The 15,004-nt window shown below is 35.3% G+C and overlaps 1 long non-coding RNA gene across 1 annotated transcript in view; it reads right to left on the reverse strand.

Moving 5' to 3' along the window:
• Positions 1 to 9,077, reverse strand: part of LOC136854634 (uncharacterized) — a 29,427-nt gene extending 20,350 nt beyond the window's left edge. Inside the window, exon 1 of the long non-coding RNA XR_010857749.1 lies at positions 8,953 to 9,077. This is a non-coding gene — a long non-coding RNA (uncharacterized lncRNA). The remainder of the gene's footprint in view (positions 1 to 8,952) is intronic.
• Between the last annotated feature and the right edge of the window lie 5,927 nt (positions 9,078 to 15,004).

The raw sequence follows: 15,004 nt of genomic DNA on the forward strand, positions 1-15,004 counted from the left end.
TGAGTCTTGATTATATACTATAAATAAGGGATTTATTACATCACGATATATGTGATAATCTTATTCAGTGAATATATATATATATATATATATATATATATATATATATATATATATATATATATATATATATATATATATATATATATATATATATATATATATATATATATATATATATATGCAAACAAACATATATAATATATATATATATATATATATATATATATATATATATATATATATATATATATATATATATATATATAATTATATTCAATGGACAAAATGACACGTATATCTTGATGTAATAAATCTCTTATTTATAGTAATCAAGACCTCACAGACATCCATTTCCCGCAAACTGTTGTCACCGACTCCTTAGTGAGGAGTAACAATGAGCCAATATCCCATCTAAAAAAACAACACACATATAAAAGATGGCCACTGTCAATAAAAGCGCAAGACAGAGAGATATAGGAAGAACTTTACCTGAAGACTGAGATTACCTCGTCGAGAGTTAAAATATCAGAACTGTGTTGTATACAAAAAATAGTCCTTTACCTTACATTAGCTTTTACTCATATTTCATGCCACCATTAAATGTCGGTGCTATTTAAATATCAGAAGACATGTTTCAAACCGAAAATTAACGGAATAAAAATATGTCCGTAAGAAATATAAAACCAGCCAACCCTTTGGGAAATGAAATTAACATAATGATTTTGAATTTTAGAAAACAACCGACTACATAAACACAATACAAACTGGCGAGTTTATTATTATCATTATTATTCCAGCTCAAAAGGCAATGAACTTGTCTTAAAAGCTTCCACAGAATCGAACACCTCGTATGAGAAACAAAAGAGAACAGAACAGTGACACAAAAAAAGGATGAATAATAACGAATTAACCAGATAACCGAGTACATTATTTCTTTCTTTAGTCTTAAAAGGTATCCAGAAGAAAAACAAACGTCCAAACGTTAGCAAGAGGATAGCTGATTAAAAAATGAGGAGGCGGAGGTTCCTGGAACCAGGCAGCAGTTTATCTACATTGGTGAAGATGCCTTCGTTCTGACCGTGTCACACAAGTTTCACACAGGCGCTAACTCTTGCCAGATCAGATCCATGAGAGAGAGAGAGAGAGAGGGAGAGGGAGTTGGGGAAGGGAAAGAGGTGGGGGGCGTAACGGATCCTGGCGATAAGAGGCAAGATTCCAATAGTCCTACCTGAGGAATAATAATTATAGTCATCATGTTACAAGTCTATTGGTTGTTTTAGGCGACCGTTTACGTTTGCGTGTTCATTTTAATATATCCCAGAGCAACTTAAATCCTCGTAAACTCTCTTCAATAATTAAAGGATACACTGGGTTTTAGAACAATGCAAACGTTACGGGAAATGGTTATTACAGGCCCATAATTATCCAGCTCTGAACAAGGCGGGTGTAATATCTTCATGAAGATTATGGCGCCAAAACTGTCGTCTGCTACACAGTTTTTGATGATTCTCATTTCACTTAACATCCAGATACATGTTGCTCGATGTTGATTATCTATGATCTTCACAATAAGATATTCATTAAATTTTCATTCGTTTTTAAACTACCACTTTTCTCTGAGAAATGTGTTAATTTGAGTATTAAAACCAAGCAAACCATCTCAACAGAAAATTGAATAATTACGTATTTGAAACTCAGGGAAATTGCTTGGGGATTCTAGTTTTAAAGTAGACCAAATACTCAGATGTTGGAATCTAAACCATGGCTAAGTTATCTGAAAAAAAGTATTGCTCTCTTTAAGACTATTTCTTTTCATGAAACGTTGGTTAATAAACAACTGGACTGAGAATCACTTTCGATGTCCTGGTGCTTGTATTTGGGATAAATAAGTCATGAAGTCAACGATTGGCTGCTCCCTCGAAATCGGAGCGATTAGCTTTTCTCCTTGTCAATCGGTAACCGATGACGGTTGTGGTGAGCTTCTACTGACTAATAGTACGTGAAAATGTTCCAATTTTACTTTAAACGTTGTTCTGTTAAACTGCTTCTTAGAGAACACGTAGGAATTCAGAATTTCTGAGCGAGATCGCGCACGCACCTAGAGAGAGAGAGAGAGAGAGAGAGAGAGAGAGAGAGAGAGAGAGAGAGAGAGAGAGAGGAGGTACTCAGTGGGATCAATACCCACAGAAAGGCCTTGTCAGCGCAAGCCCCAAACGTTTGGAAATCCCGCTTCTTTGACTTTCAGCATCTTTCACCAGAAGCGCTTCTCCCGATCTATCCTTTTTATCTCATACGCATCTCCCTCTAAATCCGCCTCAGTCCTCAGGCTCATCAAACTAAAAGGATACGACGCCCCTGCAAACGTTTCTGGCAGATTTGAATCCAGACAGATGGTCACATCCACGGATTACGAAACTGCTGGAACAGTAGAGTTCCCGCCTTCAGTGGTAGACAGAAGGGCTTTGGGTGGTTGAAAATATTGATTATCCATGAGTCCTGCTCGTTACTGTGTCACAGAAAGCGACAGTCTTGAACACATGACAAAATAAAACCACACTCTATGCCTTGATTTTAGCCTTCTGCAATATTGGGGACCGTGACAGCACGCTAACATACTTGTTTAGAAAACGAACGCTTGTTTATTTGATGTACTGTAGACTTAAAAATGAGACTTACTCAATCTTATTACTAAATACATATTCCACTGTAAGTTCTTTTCCCGATGACTGTCTACATTTTTATATAAACGGCAAATATTGGAAAATGTTTGACAACCAAAAACGCCCCCTTTGCCCACGACTCTCGCACATAACCCAAAACGTTTTTGGCTTCAACTTTGAGCAAAATGGGAAAGAAGGAGAGAGAAAAAGAGATTTTCGCAGTTGTTGTCAGTGTGTCTGACATGTCATTAATTTTCTCTCTCTCTCTCTCTCTCTCTCTCTCTCTCTCTCTCTCTCTCTCTCTCTCTCTCTCTCTCTCTCTCTCTCTCTCGCGCTCGGCATTTTTCTAGAGTCAGGCTGGGCTATACCAAGTTACATAATGCACTCGTAAAAATGCGTATAATAGACACTGAAATGTGAACTTAATGACCTCCCATTATGTTTGTCACTTTTGAATGGCAAAAGTAGCAATACCGCTGTGCTCTTAGTACTACTTGCAGGGAATATTACTTTTAACAACAATGACATAACTAATATTCATTATTTTAATCACTTCAATGTCGAAAGCATGTCCGAAAGTCACTATCTTCTTTAATAATAAAAAAAAGTTGAAAATAAGGCAAGATTTTCTATTCATAAACATAATTGTTGCATTCTTAATCATTTTCTTTTATATACTGCATTTCAGCAGCACATTCACTTGTTTAGCCTACATGACCTTAAATAATCAGTAGACCTATCTTGACTGCGTACTTTATAATATATATATAATATATATATATATATATATATATATATATATATATATATATATATATATATATATATATATAAATATATATATATATATATATATATATATATATATAATACTGTCTGCGAGCATGTGTGACTCGTGGGTGCATACAATAACCCCTGCGTTAAACACACGGATTTTTTTTTTTTCGAATTTGTTTGGGACGCGGTCATGTGATCCAACCAACCAGATATTTCCTTTGATCTGAATAACAGAAATCAATAGAGGAAGAACAGAGGCGTTCAGCACAGTCCAACATTTCTCTTTTATACATATTTTGTGAATCGCTGGGCAATCATGAAACTGGCTTTCGTTCGCTTCAGAAGTATTCGGAAAGAAACAAAGCGTCGGAGCTTGTATCTTGCTTTTAGATGCCTGTCTGTCTGGGCGTTGTAGCGGGTCAGGGGAAAAGATTTTGCGTTAATCCATGAGGGTGGCTGCTGCTTCTCTCTCTCTCTCTCTCTCTCTCTCTCTCTCTCTCTCTCTCTCTCTCTCTCTCTCTCTCTCTCGTGCGTATTCTGGAACAAGGAGCGTGGGGACGAGGAGTCAAGCTGTAGCATTGCTCTGGGTTTCTTATTGTCTTCACCAATTTCGTATTTTGTCGCTGAATACAACTAACGTTGCGCCATTTTTGTCAGATTTTCAAAGACCACGCACACACATATCCATACACACATATATATGCGTATAATATATAATTCATATATACACACACGTGTATATGTGTATATATAATATATAATTCATATATAAACACGTGTGTATGTATATAAATATAATATATATATAGTGTATATAGCCACGAAAGGACAGCTGGAAACCTTGATTGGAGCTGGTACTTTCGTCTAATCGACAATGTCAATTAGAGGAAATTACTGCGGTGATTTTCACCATCCTCATTTATTATCGGAACTTCATACCAATAGACCTTTGCATTTACAACAACTAGTACAACAATCATTGCAACCCTTCGTATTTTCCAGAGCCAGCAAAGCATGAAGCCCGCCGTTTGTCAAAAGAATTCACTTTCCATTCTTTTACCGTCCTTTACCACATACGCTCGCTAATCTAATTGTTCCTCTTGACATGTTCAACTTACCTAGACAACCTTACAACTGAAACATTGGTAGGTAATTTTTCAACCATCGCCAGTCCCCTGATATATATATATATATATATATATATATATATATATATATATATATATATATATATGTGTGCACATGTATTTGACAATGGTCAAGTCGACCGTTTATCACTTTATCTAGACCAAAGCCCCAAACTCGGATCCAAGCCGGGTAGATACACCTACCAATTACAAATTTTCTTGGGTCTAAGTTATTCCCAAAGTATAGTCAATACGATATTACGTAATAACTATGAATTAATACCTGTGAGTACAAAAATATCAGTTGTGTATAAGTGGCAAAGCTTCCTACACACACACACACACACACACACACACACACACACACACACACACACATATATATAACTATATATATATATATATATATATATATATATATATATATATATATATATATATATATATATACATACATACATACATGTTGCGAATGACTATTTTAACAGTGGATCTTTAATTTGTGAGGAAAGGAGGCTAGGAAACATGCCTAGAGTCAATGTGCACATTTTCTTAGGTAAAAATACTATAACTTAACAATACTATTATTACCTAGAAATACTGTTATTACAGCTCACTACAAAGGTCACTGGCTTCCTAAGGAAAACCCCATTAAATACAATTCCCATGTGTGACAACAGGAAATTAGAGCGATTTGCAAAGTAAAAACAAGTGAAATAAAAATATATAACTATACGACTATATCAAAATATATAAACAAATATGCAGCAACATGATATATGAGAAACATTACACTAGAGGGACGGGACGCTTAGAAATAGCACTAAGCACTCTGGAAATCACTGGCCGAGCATCAACTGTCACCATATTGGTGGGAAGGCTGTTCCTAATTTCAGAGTATGGAATGGAACACTCCTGGTACTGGGAAGGATGGCATCGCCACACCACAGAATATGGATCCTATTGCTCTATATACGGCTCTGGGCAGAATAGCTACACGCACTGGCTGAGGTAGTAAAGGCTTCGGTAATATATATATATATATATATATATATATATATATATATATATATATATATATATATATATATATATATATATATAAACTGTTGTGAAGATTAAGGCAATGAAAGTTGCGTGTCGAAACATCATTTAGTTATAACGCTATGGTTCACTCATTTTTTTAAATCTCACTTCTGGACATTTATTGAATAAATATTCTTAATTCATGTAGTTATTTTCACTAAAAATGCTGCTAATTCAAACTCAAATATTATGAAATGAAAGAAACAATACGTGCAAACTTATCAGAGGACGAACAAGTTTCCTTTCACAGAAGTGAAGCTTATCCAAGATAAACAATGAATAATTCCTCAGTTCCGACCGACAAGCCTCATGTTTTTCAAACAGATGAAAAGTTACAGTATATAAATTTTTTCATCATTTGTGTGCTGATTCTCAAGTTTGCGCACAAAGATGCCTATCCGATTATGCGTGTATACTTTTATGTTAGTTTCGTGTACACATTTTGTTTTCAAGGTTTGGGATTGTAGTTATAATACAAAAACTAAGCGAGGCAAGAACCAAAATAAGTTTACATATACGTAAAATGAATAGCACAGTCGTTATCTTCATCGGAAAAATCAAGAGGCATTTTGTACGCATGAAGATGAAACACTGTAAAAAATAAATTTAATGTCTTTATATACGAGAATAGTTCATATAACACTGTCTACAAAAAGAAGTTGAAGAAGAAGAAAAGGAAGTGTGGCTGACGAAATCAGTGTCTACAATCTAGAACCGAGTCTGGACAGACGCCAAGTAATATCCACCGCGGATCCGAAATTACCCTAACAGCTCCTCGGCGATAACTCTACCCATCCCGCCTTTTTAATGTAGCTTCTTCTGGACAACTTCCTTCCATATCTTAAATACCACAAACTTATTAAAACTACACAGATGAAATAAGTTTGGGAAATGAGATTTTTATAAATGTTCTTGATGCTACCCACTGATTATGTTTCAGATCACATGTAAATTCGGACATATATTTTCCTTTCTCTGGAAAATCGATGTTCACTACTTTCTTTTAACTGACTGTAACCATTCGAACCCCGATTAAAACATGTCAGTCTCGTAAAAGCATAACATCAAAAACGCCTTAAGATATTTGCTGCATCTCATACTTTTTCGACTGTCTTCGGCATAAGGCTATTCATAGTTTTCTGAAATAATAATAAATTTAAATCGCAAAGACCTTGACTTAAAGGTGACTAAGAAAAATAGATAACGCTTTCGTCTAAATATTTTTTTTTATTTACTTAGCTCAAACCTCAAAGTTTTGAGGAGTTACATGAGGATGCAACCTTTGCACAATGTAACTAATACCAGTGGTACATAATAATAATCTACATTTTAAAAAGATCGATTTTGATTAACTAGCCGAATGTGGGAATTTTTAAATCAAATAAAAGCATAGCCAAGAGATTAAATATGTTATTTACAAGTTAAAACTCTTCCTTTCAAACACCCTTTGCAACGTAGTACATACGCTCGTGAACTGAAGGCGAGTCTAGTATTGCATAATATTTATACAGTCTATCTTGAGCAATCGCACAACAATATAAATCTTCAAAGCATATATATACCAAGGCTGGATTAAACTTTCTTTAATAACAACATCATAAAACTTAAAATAATTCAAATATTTCCACGCCAGTTTTCAGGCAAAAACCTTACTAATCAAATGTGTCTTGTTTAAAACATCTCTGATCTGTTGTATTTGACATGGTAGAGCACGCCTCTAATTTCCTCTTTCGCGACGTCTCAAGTCGTAACAAAGGGGATCGATTTAAGGTGACGCTGCTTTTCACAATATTCTGTGATACTGGACTGATATTTATTTATTGGATTTTGGCGAATCGCTTACCTCCTTGCTGGATTTTTTCATTAATATCGGTCTAAAAAAAAAAACTAAAGAACAGAAAACGACGAGAGAGAGAGAGAGAGAGAGAGAGAGAGAGAGAGAGAGAGAGAGAGAGAGAGAGAGAGAGAGAGAGAGAGAGAGGTTCGAAAAGGAAAAGAAAACGGATGAAGGTAGGTGGGGTTAGGGCTAATTCCTCAGTTCCGCCCCAGGGAATTAATGTGACAAACCTCCTTCAAGGTGTTAGATGACAAATCATCCTCGGGTCCAAACATTTTCGGATGGTTGGACTTTACTATCACTGTTCCTACTTTAACACAGGAATAAGACCTCAAAATCCTCCCGTGATACCTTTTCCTATTTATCTCAAAATCCTCCCGTGATACCTTTTCCTATTTATCAAGGGCATTATTTTACTTTACGCCATTATTGCATTTTGGGCTTGAAAATATTATTTTCCAAAGTTTCATTGAGAGCTTTGAACGCTTCTAATATTCGTTTTATTAGCAAATTATTACTTTTAGAGACAGTGAACCCCAACCTTATATCCATCAATTAGGGGGGCCACAGTGGGAAAGGGGGGGGGGTTTAGGTGGGGGGAAAACACACAGCAAGTGAAATTAGGGAAAGTTCTGTTCATGGAATGTTTAAAAACTAATGTTATGCAGTAGGGGCTTAGTATCCTATTAGGTTAGGTTAGGTTAGGTGTCGTCGGTCAGGTCCTTTGCTAACGAAACGGACGTCAGAAACCAAAGTAAAACCTTACCTTGTCATGATATTAAACTGATACTAAGAGCAAGTAATCCCGGCAATTTACATCTGAAAGGTAATTTCAGATATGTATCCGATAACGACCTCCAGCGGTTTAAGAACACATCATTTTCGGCGGGAGAAAATGATTAAAGGATTAGGGAAACAAAGAGGAAGGCAGGGGGTTCCACATTAGTTTAAATTAATGGTATGAGAGGATTGTTAGAACTGTTACTACAAGTCCAACTTGAGCCATTTTCCTTGTTCGATTTTCACAAACATTCTACTGTCAGGGAATTTAATCAGAAGAAACAGTATAACAGCCTCACATACGAAAATGTACAACAGGCTAACATACGGAAAGTATGTTATAAAAACACTACGGAAAACTCAGAACATGGCAAACGTAATGTGGTCGTATTCACATTAGGCCTAGTACGAAAAAATTTAAGAACAAAGAATGTCTTCCGTTTAAAACATGCCATGTGCATCAACGTATACAAATTGAATGTATACCAAACTATTGAGCAAATATGCAGACAACTGAAAACATTTAACTGATACCTGTTTATAAGATTTAAAAATCGACTAGGTTAGCCTATATTTTTCTAACCGATACAATGAATCTCTTCAAACTTGTAGGCAAGGTTGAAAGCACACATTGCTTGTTGGAGGCATAAAATGAAGTATAAACTCTAATTTTGTTACTTACCTGTTTACAGGAGACTGAAAGCCGAGTAAGCAAAAGCGGACGAACGTCTTAACATAAAAATTCAATAATAAGCGACGGCACTATGTTCACTGAACAAAACCTACGCCAACACTAACAGTACAGTTCACACTCCACAACAAATATCAGTAGATTTCTACCGATTTTCACAAGTCGCCAGGTGACTGGGTAGTTTAGGTTTACCAACAAGCCATCCAATCTAGCTCTTATATAATCTCGAACAAATACTATACGACAGCAAAGATATAGTGAATAAGAAGAGTGAACAAATTACATAAATGTGCAATGTTCACCACACCATCGAACTGTCTCGTAAAGATCAATGTCAAAAGATCGACGAAACTAACCTTCGAACAACAAAAACATCAAAATTAACTGTGTACTTTGTGCCTTCATCTACCCGGTGTTCGGGAATTTAAAACGTAGCTTGGTAGTTGGTATGCAACATATGGATGAAAGTGGCTTAATTTTAATAGTTTAGAAATTTGGTTAATGGTATTATCACGCAGCTGTCTTGTTAGGCCTATATCATAAATTGTTACAGTCGATGTTTTTACAGCCGATGGGTTATCTTAAGGATACTGAAGCATTTTAAAAATATATTTTTATTTCTTTTGAACTGCAAACTGCATAATTTACCTGTCAATAAAATAGAATGTTAAAATTAATTATGAGTTGAGTAATATTCATAATACACATTAACTCTTGACTGCACGGGTTGTAGTTACCTAAGGAGCAGTATAACCAAAATGCAGTAACGGTACAACCTAAGCCCATATATATGGTCTGTATATGTGGACATTAGTTAGACTTTATGGCTCCACCGCCATGGATCCTGCTAATAACAGGCGAGGGTAGTGTTCATAAAGTTGTTACGATATCCTGACTCACAAAATAATACGAACAGGTCACAGGGATTTCCCATCTGTTTCCGGATGAGGTTTGAGCGGATAGAACGATTTCTTTATATGCAATTACGCCTAGAAGTAAGACGAAAATGCTACGGGCTTTTCGGAGACGAAACATATTTCATATAAAATATTCTGAGTATGTTTTAATGTTGCGTAAACGTAGAACCAATATTATATAAAGTCTTACCGTGTATTTATTCTCAAAAAAGAAATTTGAATAAGGCTTGGTATAAAACCTGAGAGTGGTAATATTCGGCATCGCCAGGAGCCGCAAATCGTAGTTAATGAATTTCATCCCAGATATTGGATCGCTAGAAGGCGTGGGACCCGAAATACCCCTCATGAGGGAGGAACCCCAACAGTCTGTACCTGTCAGGACGACTATGATAGGACAGCATTTATCTGTTTATTTATCTGTTTATAGACTCAGTCCATATATTAAGTTCAATACATTAGGGCACTTTATGGTGCTTATAAAATTAAAAGATGACCATACTCATTTCTTAGTTGTTAATTTAGGCTGTTAAGCCTACACTGACGTACTTTGGCCATTCAGAGTTTAAGAGGGCGTTGGAGTGGTTGGATAGCAAGATAAAAAGATTCAGAACATAAAGATGAAGCACTAGGATGTAAAGGTGGAACCAGAAGAAAAACCCACAGTTGTACTAAGAAAGGTTGGTGAGCAAGATTTTAAGAAAGGAAGCGGGGATGGAGGTAAAGTAAAATGGTAAAAACAGGGTGTAGCTATACAGGCATACAGCGCATCACGTAAGGTGCACTGACGGCATTGACACCTTACGGGGTCATTTATTATTATTATTATTATTATTATTATTATTATTATTATTATTATTATTAGAGAAGCCATAAATGTTATAAACTTGCTAAGCAAGCTTTCATAGAATAGACTGACCAAATGCAAAAAAGGATTATTTTCTATATCCCCATTAACGAAAAGCCAAGAAACAGCCATAAATAAATAAATAAATAAATAAATAAATAAATAAATAAATAAATAAATAAATAAATAAATAAATAAACACTTTAATGCATGCATGAATACAGAGAACCACTTTTGGTGTGTTAATTCCCACGCCTGATTCATTAAGTTGCCGAAACATTCTGGCGTTTTGAATGTTTGAGACTCGCATCACTGTGTGTACTTGAACCGTGCGAGCGATACAGCTTTCCTAATTATATGTAAAGTCTTTTTTTTTCTAAATTCTTGATTTTATCAGGATGACTGGTAAGCATAGGATTGACTCTGGATTAAGAGTATTAAGGCGCAGGAAAGTTTGCAAAATGTGGGTAAACTTGCCTGGGAACTTTATGGTCGGTTTAACTTGCTCCTTGATAATATATGCATATTATTAAAATAATACTTTTAAGAGCAGAGACGTGGGGGGAGAATGTGATGTTATTTGAGAGAACGATCAGAATTATGGAAAAAAGCAAATGCTAGCATTACAGGGAATTTATTGATTGGCTTAGGGGTACCTCCACTTTGAACTAAACAGAAGCAAAGCAGAGTTAAGTGAGCGTCGTAGTCCAAGTCGAAGGCAACGAAAGATACTTAAGAAAATGAGAAACTGAACAAGCGTCTTGAGGAGAACGAAAATGCAGGGTGTAACTACTGTGCTGCTGAATGTGTTGCATTATTATAATTATTATTATTCGTAGTTAACAAGCATAAGCAACATCAGCTGCTCAAGCAAGCTTCGAGAAGTATGGAGGGGTTATTTTCGAGTTTAGTGAAATAATAAAGAACATAAAAAGAAATTGTGATTTACAAACAAATATGAATTAAACTAAATAGATAATCAAGGACACAACGCCTGAACATAGTAAAAAAAATAAAAACACAACCAAATAAGAAAATCTATAAGTCTATAAGTGATACTATTGATTTGCAAGAAGAAGAAGAAGAAGAAACAGAGGAAGACGGGAAATAACTCGAACGTTCATCCTCTCTGAATTAAGTCAAAATGGAGATTAGGCCTATTCTAAACTTGAAAAAGTTTGAATGAGTGTTTAGAGTAGTTCCATATACATATACATAAAGAGAAGGCTTAGCAACTTCAGTCCAAAGTTGTTAAAACTATGGATTAGTTTGGAAAGGTTCTCTTTTATCTAGGTAGCTGCACAAACATTGAGGAAAATGGTAAATTGAATGATTTTGTTTTGTTATGAGAGAAAATGACTTTCATTGCCATATTTTTTTTTATTTATCATTTGTTATCTGAATTTTGTTTGGCTTATTCCTTAATAAAAAATTTTTTCTTCACTTCAAGGTGCTTCACTCAGTGAAGGTTACTCAGTCCTTGTTCCACTGTACTGAGTAACGTCGATGATAATAGCTATATTAACCCCTTTCACTGTTCATCGGAGGTCAAGGAACAATTCATAACATGCCTCTTCGGACGGAGCGGTTCAGTGACTGTTTCTCTCCTTCTACTGCCACGCTTTGGAAACGTCTTCCTGCCTCTGTTTCTACCGTCTCCTTCCGGATTAAACGCCAGCCTTCCTTTTCATCTTTATTTTTGTTTTGTCTCTTTTTCAAGCATTGACTATCTAAAGATCAAGGTTGCCATTCTTATAGAACATTACTCTTAAAAGAATGAGTTACCTTAACGAGTTCTTTAGTAAAAATCTAGCAGCAAGACGCTCACTGATACTAGAAAACGGACTGATTTAACAGCGGTCCAGGTAGAATTAAACTGAGGTCTGTTTTAAGTTAAGGAACTTTTTAATCTTATTTTAACAGGTCTTATGTTTTGAACACTAAGCTTCAACATTATAGGATACTTTTTTATCGCTTATTGAAAAATCTAGCAAGAATTTTCAACACAAGAAATCATCGGGTAATCAGTGCTGCCACCTGTCGATATCATTTAGCCAGTAAACTAAAATATGCTAGTTTTATATATATATATATATATATATATATATATATATATATATATATATATATATATATATATATATATATGTATATATATAGCTTCTTTCATCCCACCAGATCTGTTTTATCACCGATGAGCAAAATCCAGATCTAGTGGATTAAAACACTGAGATGACGAAATGCCTCTGGGAAGCCTTCACAGTCCACAGAGTTCTCCCTCTTTACCAGAGTTCACGCGCCATTTAAGTCGCTCAGTTAATTTTTCGCCTGACTGGATCTTCAATTCTGGTGTGGAAAAACAATTAGCCGTGTGCGAAAAGTAAATTGCAAATATAAAGTTGCCCGTCTCCCTTTTATCGCCTTGAGATAAATACGACTGAAGAAATATATTGCTTTACTATGATGACGGATGCAGAAGATAAATGTGAACTGAAACAATGGGCCTAAATACACTCGTTATTTCCCGTAGCCTGGTAAATCAATGCGTAACAGCATAAAATGATATTTCCAGTTAAACCTTGCGAGCTGACAGGAATTCTAATTTTTTGTACAAGTGGCAAAATTAAAAGCAATGAAGACAGAAAGAACCTTATTCATTTGTTTAAATACTCTCAGGTGATCTATTTTGATAGTTGGCAAGTGTGGACCAAAGTGTCGGTTAGAGGAACAATAACTGAACATTTTACGGAAGTGCCATTCAACACAAGGTGCTTTTGTTTACGTAAAAAGAATTCAGAATGACTCTATTTATTATAAATGTTACTTTAAGTTGGGTATAAATTATTTATGCCAGTAAGCTTCTTATTCAATTAAGATAAATAATAAATTTTAGTGACAGAAAATTTTGCATAGCAAAATGCTTTGGAAAATTCAGTTATAAATGTTTGTAAGTGAAATCGAAATTCGTGACCTTTCTTACAGTGACTTGAATTATATATTTGAACATGATGATTCATAGCACTTTTCGACAGGATAGATTGCATTTTCTAAAAAAAAAAAAAAGCAAAGAAAATGCCTCAGTTTTCAGTTAGTACACTTAGAACGATAGGCTAATGTCTAATAACTGATCTCTTCTTTCTGTGTTTGCTATTACCTTCTGTTACCTCCTTCAAATGAACACCCTTTTCTTCGGAAGCTTGAAATTCATCTCAATGGACCCTGTGGGTTTATGCCATGTGAATAGTGTTCATCTTCTAAATATAATAATAATAATAAGGACTGTCACCATATTTTGTTGCACATTGTACAAGACTGATAATGAAGAAGTGAGCGCTGAATGTTGAACTGCTGAGCTCAATAGTTCAACCGATTTTGATGACATCACTCATTGTTAAGCACTTGCGTAACTTCTGGAAATATTGGTTATATAGCGTCACAGCTACAGGGGTCACTGGCGTAAATATGTTGATTATATGATTAAACACGTATAATACTTTTTTAAAATTATGATGTGTTAAACACAATTATAGCCTACACACACACACACACACACACACACATATATATATATATATATATATATATATATATATATATATATATATATATATATATATATATATATATATATATATATATATAAATAAAAGGAGACCATAAAAACACCAAAAAGGTGTCCTTTTATTAAACGGATTTCTGTTTTAACAGAAAGTATTTCATAGTTATATATATATATATATATATATATATATATATATATATATATATATATATATATATATATATATATATATATATATATATATATATATATATACACACACACACACACTCATGCAACCAGATATCCATTTGCTTTCCTCGCGGGGATTTCACGCTCGGCCGGCCTTCATTTATCCAGCTCCCCGCGTCATGAGATCTCCCAATTTGCACCCGGGAGACTTCACAAAAGTCGCCCTTAAATCGCTGAAGACATGACACCATTTAATTATCGAGCGCCCTCCTTCCTTCCTTCCTTCTCTTCCTCCTCGTCTCTCTCTCTTTGCCTTCCATTGAGGAGAGAGAGAGAGAGAGTGTGTGAGAGTGACAATGCCCCTCTGGAGACAATGAAAGGCTGCTGGGGGAGGCTGCAGGAGAGGCCGGAAAGGACCCTCCACGCAGCGAGGTCATCTGTTTCTCCGGGAGATTAGGCGCAGGGACTAACCAACCAGGAACAGCACACGTTCGGTCACGTGGCGATGCTGACGCGTCTCAGACCTGTATGCGTTTGGTGCCTATGTGA

Source organism: Macrobrachium rosenbergii, chromosome 29 (genome assembly GCF_040412425.1).
Source record: "Macrobrachium rosenbergii isolate ZJJX-2024 chromosome 29, ASM4041242v1, whole genome shotgun sequence".
NCBI lineage: Eukaryota > Metazoa > Arthropoda > Malacostraca > Decapoda > Palaemonidae > Macrobrachium > Macrobrachium rosenbergii.